Source organism: Triticum aestivum, chromosome 2D (genome assembly GCF_018294505.1).
Source record: "Triticum aestivum cultivar Chinese Spring chromosome 2D, IWGSC CS RefSeq v2.1, whole genome shotgun sequence".
In the NCBI taxonomy this organism is placed as follows: domain Eukaryota; kingdom Viridiplantae; phylum Streptophyta; class Magnoliopsida; order Poales; family Poaceae; genus Triticum; species Triticum aestivum.
The window spans coordinates 395516969-395526903 of NC_057799.1; positions in this window are offsets into that span (position 1 = coordinate 395516969).

Genomic DNA, 9935 nt, shown 5'->3' on the forward strand with positions numbered 1-9935 from the left:
CCTGGCTTCGGATGGTTGAATTGGGTGTGTACTGGTTAGACGTGTTTCCTCCAAAACACCGCAGACGGAACTAGTCCCCATGACTACTGAAATCCGTTGGCTGTGGTTAAGTACAAACTCTGCAGAGTCAATTCTTTCCAAATCATCGTATCCATGATCAGTAGGGTAAACATTATATCCATATCTATCCGTGTGAAAAACTTGTCCCGGTGAACAAGCTCAAGTGGTAAAAATTTCAGATTTATTGTTATTCCAGTGGATGGACTAACTTTATTTTGTGTCTCATGCTTGTGATAATTTATGTCTCCGAACTGTTGTAATTATGAGATGTGATATAAGCCCTTTAGGTGACGTCGTGCAGACGTCCGACTGTGGCGTGTACTCGTTTCTCACTTTCGATATAAGCCCTTTATGTGATGTCGCTCAGACGTCCGACTGCGGCATGCACTGTCTTTACTTTCTGTTATAAGCCCTTTATGTGGTGTCGCCCCGACGCCTGACTGTGGCATTATTATTCTGCATTTACCTCTCGAGGAGTCTTTCAGACACTCGTTTGGCACCCGCATTATTATTCTGCATTTACCTCTCGAGGAGTCTTTCAGACACTCGTTTGGCACCCGCATTATTATTCCGCTTTTTCTGCTCGAGGAGTCTTTCAGACACTCGTTTGGCACCCGCATTATTATTCCGCATTTTCCGCTCGAGGAGTCTTTCAGACATTCGTTTGGCACCAGTATTACTATTCTGCAGTTTCCGCTCGAGGCGTCATTCAGACCCTCGCTTGGCACCCAGTATTTATTTATGTCTAATCGCACTAGTTAACTTATTCATGTGCTTCATGTTTACATTTGTTATACCTTATGTCCGAACTGTCTTGCGAGTACTTTCATAGTACTCACCTGGCTTGTTGTTTTGGCCAGATGTTGACGAAGGTGATCTCTTGGATGAAGAGTTTGATAGCGCGTCCGATGCCTAGAGGAGTCCCAGTCAGTCCTGCGCGATCCCGGATATTGGTCACTTATGTTGTTTACGCTTCCGCCACCCGCAATAAGTCTCCTCGAGCCTCACTCCGACGCTCGATGAGTTGTAGTATTCTGGAATCATATCACTCGCTTCGCGATGATATTTCCACCACCGTTATTATCGTGAGCTATAAGTTTGCCACCCTATCCGCCGTATTGTTTTATCGGCGTGCCTGTAATAAATTATTGGGCAGTCTCTGCTCAACCTTGTGTTATATTTAGTACTCCTGGTATTTTTCTTCTGTGACCAAGATTATTGTCTACCAGTGAGAAGGAATTCTTCTTCGCTGGTCCGTAAAAGGGATTGGTCTCTCAATAATTATTTTATTGAAAAACCGGTCGTGACAATTTCCCCAAAGAGGAAGGGATGATGCAAGACAACGATGGTAGGTATTTCCCTCAGAAATGAAACCAAGGTTATCGAACCAGTAGGAGAACCAAGAAACACAACGTAAACAGCCCCTGCACACAAATAATGACACCTCGCAACCCGACGTGTTAAAGGGGTTGTCAATCCCTTTCGGGTAACGGCGCCAGAAATTGCGTGTTGACGGGAGAAAGTTGTAATAGATTGAAATAAATAGATCGCAAATAAAGTAAAGTGCAGCAAAGTATTTTTGTATTTTTGGTTTAATAGATCTGAATAAAAATGCAAAGAAAAAGTAGATCGCAAGCAAATATATGAGAAAGAAGACCCGGGGGCCGTAGGTTTCACTAGTGGCTTCTCTCAAGAAAAATAGCAACCCGTGGGTAAACAAATTACTGTTGGGCAATTGATAGAACTTCAAATAATTATGACGATATCCAGGCAGTGATCATTACATAGGCATCACGTCCAGGATTAGTAGACCGACTCCTGCCTGCATCTCCTACTATTACTCCACACGTCGACCGCTATCCAACATGCATCTAGTGTATTAAGTTCATGGAAAAACAGAGTAATGCAATAAGAACGATGACATGATGTAGATAAGATCCGTTTATCTATGGCGGTAGATATAGATCCCATCTTTTTATCCTTAGTAGCAATGATACATACGTGTCTGTTCCCTTTCTGTCACTGGGATCAAGCACCGTAAGATCGAACCCACTACGGGGCACCTCTTCCCATTGCAAGATAAATAGATCAAGTTGGCCAAACAAAACCCAAATATCGGAGAAGAAATACGAGGCTATAAGAGATCATGCATATAAGAGATCAAAGGAACTCAAATAACTTTCATGGATATAAAAAGATATAACTGATCATAAACTCGAAGTTCATCAGATCCCAACAATCACACCGCAAAAGAGTTACATCATACGGATCTCCAAGAGACCATTGTATTGAGAATTCAACGAGAGAGAGAGAAAGCCATCTAGCTACTAACTACGGACCTGAAGGTCTACAAAGAACTACCCACGCATCATTGGAGAGGCACCAATGGAGGTGGTGAACCCCATCCGAGATGGTGTCTAGATTGGATCTGGTGGTTCTGGACACTGCGGCGGCTGGATGAATATTTCGTCGATGCTTCTAGGGTTATAGGATTTTTCGGGTGTTTATAGAGCAAAGAGGCAGTCCAGGGGCACCCGAGGTGGGCACAACCCACCAGGGTGCGCCTGGGCCTCCTGGCGCGCCCTGGTGGGTTGTGCCCCCCTCGAGGCACCCCCAGGTGCAACCAGGGCCAGTTGCCTTCCTTCTGGCCCATAAAAAATCATCATGGAGTTTCGTGGCATTTGGACTCTGTTTGATATTGATTTCCTGCAATGTAAAAAACATGGAAAAACATCAACTGGCACTTGGCACTATGTCAATAGGTTAGTACCAAAAAATGATATAAAATGACTATAAAATGATTATAAAACATCCAAGATTGATAATAAAACAGCATGGAACAATAAAAAATTATAGATACGTTGGAGACGTATCAGCCCCCTCGAAATTTCTCATGGTACCTTCTTACTTTGCTCTCGATATTTTCTTGAGTTTCATTTTCAGAGTTACTTTCCGCCACCTCCCCTGATGTTATCTACCAGATAAGCAACCTTGTAGAGGTCCGTTCTCCCGAAGCTACCCTTATCCTTTTCGTAAGTACGATAGAATTCCCGAAGAAAGGATGACGACTCCATCATTATGACCTGAAGCAGAGAAATGAAGACATCAATGTAACGGATAAACCTATTCGAGAAGACCAACCAAGACCGAGAAGACTCAATAGAATTTCGTAACCAAACCTTTTTGCCATTACTCCACCTCTTAAATCTTGGGACGAGATTTCTTGTAGTGGAGGAGATTTGTAACACCCCGAGAATCATGCTACAGTAATGACATGCCTAATGATGCCATGTCATCATAATTAAGTTGCTAATCCTCACTTCGTTTCAAGCCAAACTCAAATTCAAATTCAAATTCAAGTCAAAATTTACATCTTTAAAAATGCAAACAAAATAATTCCTATGTAATTGTGTTGAGGAAAACAACATCACCTAAATTCCCAAAATGCCCCTCGGATTTAAAAAGTGCCCAAAACAGCCCCATTAATCTATTTTCAGTTATATAAAATTTAAAAGAAATTATCTTGCCTCAAAACCTTTTTATGGCAGTGCTAAATATTGCAAAGTATTTATTGGCACAATCCCATATTTTACAAAAGTCTTTTGTGGCCTAACAATTTGCAAAACAGAGAGTAAATAAAAGGAACATGAATAGAAAAGAAAAAGAGCAAGAAACCACTGTGCACTTGGGCCATCAGTGCACAGTGTAGGGTGGCCCAGCCCACGTCGGCCTTTCCCCTTCCTCGCGCCAGAGAAAACCGTGCGCATGCCATGGCCATCTGTGGCCGATGCTGCCGCTCGATGGATGCCACGACGCTGCCCCTGTAGCCTTGGAGGGGATAAGAACAACAGCGCCTCGTCTACTAACCCTAGTCACTTCTCTCCCTCCATCATTCGCCCCCCCCTTGTCATTCTTCATGCCCGAGACATCCATGACCGCGTCGCCGTCGATCCCGCGCCCATCTTGCTCCCCGCTGACCAGCTCCATGTTCGGGAGCTCCTCCGGCATCGCCTACATCACCTACGAGGACGGCCCTGAGCAGTGCTGCCCCACATCACCGCCATCGGCTAGCTTCTTCCTCCTTGGCCGCCGCCTCTTCCGCTATCGATCCGCTCCGTCTAGGACCACTCCGGCTTCCCTGAGACCCCTACCAACCCCACTGTGAGCCCCGCTCCTCCTCGACTGCCCCTCACTCTCTCCCGTGCGCTATAGTTAGTCCCCGTCAGGTGCCGCCGCTAGTGCCGCTCGGCCATCATCGTGGTAGCTGTTCCGACCACCCCAAGCTCCAACCAGGCACACCAGCGTGCTCAGGGCCGCACGGCGAAGCCATCCGTGCCCTTAGACCACCTTGCCTTGCCCCCTGTCATCGATGCCATGCTCCCTTGAGACCGCCACCGCTTACCATCATCGCTACGCTCGACTCCGGCCCCCGTGGCTGCTCCCGCCGTCACCAATGGACGCGACATTGAGCTCGCATTCGAATGAGCCCCGTCACACTCGTTTTGGCCCTCTGTGACGTGATCCGGACCACCTCCCCTCGTTCCTGAGGTCATCGCCAGCGTGCCATCGCGTGTAAGCGCCGGCAAGTCACCGCCAGGTGGACCCCATGTTAGGCTACCATTAAGCACTAAGGCGCCCACTAATGACCACTGACCTCTGGGTCCCACCTCGCTAGTTAATTAAAATAGACTAACTAGCTCTATTAACTGTAGGTTTCGCTGACATCATGGCCCCTCCCTGCTAATGAACTTTTGAATTAGTTAAACCCATGTTAATTAGGTTATTCACTGACCTCTGGGCCCCACTGGTCCCATTGACCAGTCAACATGCTCACTGGGCAACCCCTAGTCTATGACAGATGGGTCCTAGTTGACCCCCTTGACCAGTCAACGGGTCAACTGCTGTCGGCGTCCTGTGAACGGGGGTCCCCAGACTTGCCTGCCTGCGGCCCATGGCGTGGCTCTCCCAGCGGCCCTATACGGCCCATCTTCACCAGCAAATACTCAAGACCCTCGCGAGGGGCCAAGCCTCGTGAGGCGGACGACACGAGACCTCCTCAGGTGCGGCCTCACCAGGCTGGCTCGCGAGGGGCGGAGAGATCAAGGCAAGGGACACCTCGCGAGGTTCCAGTGACGCAAGCCATCACGACTGGAGCCAGGCGGGCGCCAGTGCGCGCAGTGTCCTCGTTTCCTCTTTGGTGCTAAAAGGACAAGCACAGGCGAGGAGTCCTGAGGCATCAGACAAAGGTTTCCATATCGGTGCAACGAGACCAAGACCAGCAGGACGGCAAGACGGAGGTCACCATGGAGCCCAAGACGGCGTCACCACCAGAGCCTTTGGCAGGCGAAGACCACCTTTAGTCAGGATAACTTGTACTAGTTATCTCCCTTCGAATTTGGCCGTTGTTGGCTCCCTTCCCGCTCAATACTTGGGGAGAGGACCAGGGCCTCTAAAAACAGGACTAGCCACCACAGTAGGAGGCAACTCAGCTAGAACTCATCTTGGACTCGATCCATTCGATCCTCACACACACCAAGCACAAGAACACCTCTCCTCAGGAGGCTGTTCTTCCCTTGTACTGTTCATCCCCAGCCCAAGAGGCAATCCACCACACCACACTGGAGTAGGGTATTACACCACAACGGTGACCCGAGTATAAATCTTGTATCTCTTGTGTTGCGAGTTCGTCGAGCTAAGCTTTGAGATCACAGTGAGGCTGAGGGCGTGGTTAGGTAGGGAGAGATCTTCGTGCGCACCCCAGTGTTCGAACCTCAAGGGTTTTGCCGGAACCCAAAATCCGAAATCTGGCGCGCCAGGTAGGGGTGCGCCGGAGCTTTCTTTCCGTCGATCTGCGTCCCGTCGCTTCGTCGCATCCATGGCGGACTCTCGTCGAGCCCACGTTGAGCGTCGGGCCGCCCTCGCCGCCCGCGTTGCTCAGACCGCTCCTGTCGGCGGGCCTCCCAGTCGTTCTCTATCACCCGCCGCCAACACCGCCACCGACCCGGCGGGAAACGAGAAGCAAGCGTCCTCCTTGCACCCCTCGGTGCGGTGGGACGGCCGCACCGCCACTCCGTCGCCGACCCCGTCCGGCTCGTCGTCTCACGCTCGTCGTGCTCGCACGGACGCGCTGGCTGCGCTGCTAATGGCACGAGAGCTCCTGCGCTACCGCCCCATCGACGACCTCTACGAGGACTGGCTGGACCGCATCGCCGAGCTCATCAGCGCCGCAGAGGGCTCCCCTGCGCCATCTCTCTCGCTGCCTCTCCCTCCGCCAACGGCGGGCGACGTGGCGCACGGAGAGCCTCCACCACCTCTGCACCAAGACGGCGTCCTTGCGCCAAGGCGTGCGGCCCCCCGGCGTGACCCGCCGCGCCGGGCGCCCGCGCGAGAAGAAGGAAGCTGCCAAGAAGTTCATTGGCCGCAGGAGAACGCTCCCGCGTTCCCAGCACCACTACGACAAGACCGTGCGCCGCCTGCGGTGGCGGTGCGTGGACATCAAGGGCAGGCTCCGCAATAGCAAAGGGTCCCGGTGGCCACCACGGGCTGCCACGCCTTCACTCCTGAGCTGCGTAGCGTCGCATGGCCAGGCAAGTTCAAGTCGAATCTGCCTCCTCGCTACGACGGCACCCCTGACCCCGCGGAGTTCCTACAGCTCTATGAGCTGAGCATCGAGGCGGCCAACGGCGACGAAAAAGTCATGGCGAGCTGGTTCCCTATGACTCTCAAGGATGGCGCTCGCTAGTGGCTCCTGAACCTGCCCCCGGGCTCGATCTCCTCCTGGAACGAGATGCGCGACCGCTTCGTCGCCAACTTCCAGGGCACTCGCGACCGCCCTTCGGCTGCGGGTGACCTGCGCCGCATCAAGCAGCAGCCAGGAGAGACCCTGCAAAAGTACATCAAGCGCTTCAACAACGTTCGCCTCAAGATCCCCAAGGTGACGAACGAGGCCATCATCTCTGCGTTCTCTGATGGCGTCCGTGACGTCAAGATGAAGGAGGAGCTCGCCATCCACGAGGAGCTGTGCACAACCTTGGAGTTGTTCAACCTGGCGACCAAGTGCGCAAGAGCTGAGGAAGGACGCCTTTCCCTCCTCGAGCTCCCAGCTGCGGACCCCGAGGAGGAGAAGGCCAAGGCCAAGGACATGAAGCGCAAGGGGGTGGCCGTGCTTGCAGCGGAGCCGGAGACGAAGCGCGACCGGGACCTCCCGAGTCGTCCAAGAGCAGCTGCCCGTTCTGTGCCTTCCACAACGTCCACTGCCACAACACTAACGACTATCAAGAGCTCAGGGCCATTCGAGATGGACGCCTCGGTCGACGCCCCGAGCGCAACGACTGGGGTTACGGCCGAGGAGGAGGACGTGGCACAGGACGCTGGGACGATCGTGGCCCTCGCCAGGAGTGGCGCGACCGGCCTCGCGAAGATCGCTGGCAGGACCAGCCTCGTGAGGGCGCATGGAGGGATCAGCCTCGCGAGGACCGCCCCCAGGGCAACGTTGGCCTTCCTCCGCTGCCACCACCACCAAGAAGGAACGATGACCACCATCAGGATGAGGGGGCTAGGGGCTTCCAGGAGCCGCGTGCTTTCGCCTGCATCTTGGGCGGAGCTCAGGCCCCAGCCTCTCAGCGTATCTTCAAGCAGTTTGCTCGCGAAGTGAACGCAGTCCTTCCCAAGCTCGAGGCCACACACCCGCTTAGGTGGTCCAAGTGCGCCATCACTTTCAGCTCAGCAGACCAACTCAAGTGCGCAGCCACCGCTGGTGCCCTCCTGATGCTTTGCTCACCCGTCATCAGCAACGTGCAAGTCACCAAGACATCGACGGCGGTGCGGGGCTCAACGTCCTGTCCGTTGAGACGTTTGACAGCCTTCAAGTGCCATACGATCAGCTTCAGCCTACCAAGCCTTTCTCAGGAGTAACTGATGGTTCCACCACCCCGATAGGGCAGGTCCGCCTCCCTGTCACCCTCGTACAGCGCGACAACTACCGCACCGAGCTCATCGACTTCGACGTCGCCCACATCCATCTGCCGTACAACGCCATCCTCGGGTATCCGACCCTGGCCAAGTTCATGGCAGTGACACACCACGGCTACAACGTCCTCAAGATGCCAGGAAGCGGCGGGATCATCACAGTCCCCTGCGAAGAAAGAGATGCGGTGTGCTCCCTCAAGCGTGCCTTCCAAGCAGCATCAATCGAAGACCCCGACAACAATGCAGCGCAATACCCCCCTGAGGTCATCCCCAAGAAGAAGAAGCAGCTACTCCGCATAGGGCCTCAGGGGAATGGCGTCGCAAGTGGTGCCTCGTCAGGATCGGTGCCCACGCCTGGGGCGCCTCCCGCCCTTGCATAGGAAGGCGCGCCCGACGCCCTCCTCGGGTAGGGCTCGGGGGATCTCTTCTGGAGGGCCTCAGACCTTGCCAACATCACGAGGGAGGCGCTCGGGAACCACGTGGAGGCGTGCTTCGCAGCACGGTTCCCTCAGGAGGACACCGAACGAGGAGCACCAGTGCTCAGGAGTTCATTGCCAAGACCACTCAGGAACTGCGGGATGCAAGGGCCATGCGCTGCGACCGCCGCTCACCTGGCGCGGCTCCCCATCCAAGCAACGATGGCGGGCTGCACATCTGCGTTTGTTAGGACCCCGATCCTAAGTGACACCGATCTAGCATGTAACACATCATATCCCTTTGCGGCCTCACGCACGGTATTCCCATGGGTGCCACCTTACCTGGCCCGGGACCGTTTGCGCCTTTTGGCTCACGTATATGATAGTGTCGCTAGCATCCATATGACAGAGAACCCGGGCCGACATGACTAGTCGTGAACCCAAAGTGGCGCTAACTTACGGGGACAGGCATACATGAACCAGCATCGAACGTGTCGGTCATCAGCGTGTGGATCCGGGCTGTAGCAACTGGGCTAACAGGACTCCGGGAACCCGGGCTGTAGCAGGCTAGCAGGACTCCGGAAGTCACCGCGTGACATTTCCCCGAAGGGACAGACACAGGAACGAAGTGGATCACATGTCGGCCAGTCTAAGTGTTCCGGAGCAGTAGTAACTAGGCTAGCAGGACTCCGGTAAACCGGGCTGTAGCAGACTACCATGGCTCAGTGGAAGCACTAGACTACATTTCCCCATAAGAGAGGCTACCAAGGATAAACAACTAGGTTGTCGGATCCCACACATACCAAGCATTTCAATCATACACGCAATATGCCCGATATGTGTAAATACAACATGGCATCACAACAAAACTCTACATCTCAAAGTATTTATTCATTAGACTCCGAAGAGCCAGATATTACAAACATGGGTCTGATGACCCAGCATCCAAGTCATACAAGCAACAAGCACATGCGGAAGCTTATCTTGTCTGAGTACAGACAACTACAAATGAAAAAGGCTAAGTAACCTGACTGTCTACAAGACCCTACCGAGGGCACAAGATCGTAGCTGAGGTAACAAGCTAAACGTCAAAGTCCACGCGAAACTACTAGTGAGACTGAGGTCTCTCTGCAAAAACATAAATTAAGCAAACGTGAGTACAAATGTGATGTCTACTACGCAACCTTCTTCTTGTAGACGTTGTTGGGCCTCCAAGTGCAGAGGTTTGTAGGACAGTAGCAAATTTCCCTCAAGTGGATGACCTAAGATTTATCAATCCCTGGGAGGCGTAGGATGAAGATGGTCTCTCTCAAACAACCCTGTAACCAAATAACAAAGTGTCTCTTGTGTCCCCAACACACCCAATACAATGGTAAATTATATAGGTGCACTAGTTCGGTAAAGAGATGGTGATACAAGTGCAATATGGATGATAGATATAGGTTTTTGTAATCTGAAAATATAAAAACAGCAAGGTAACAAGTAATAAAA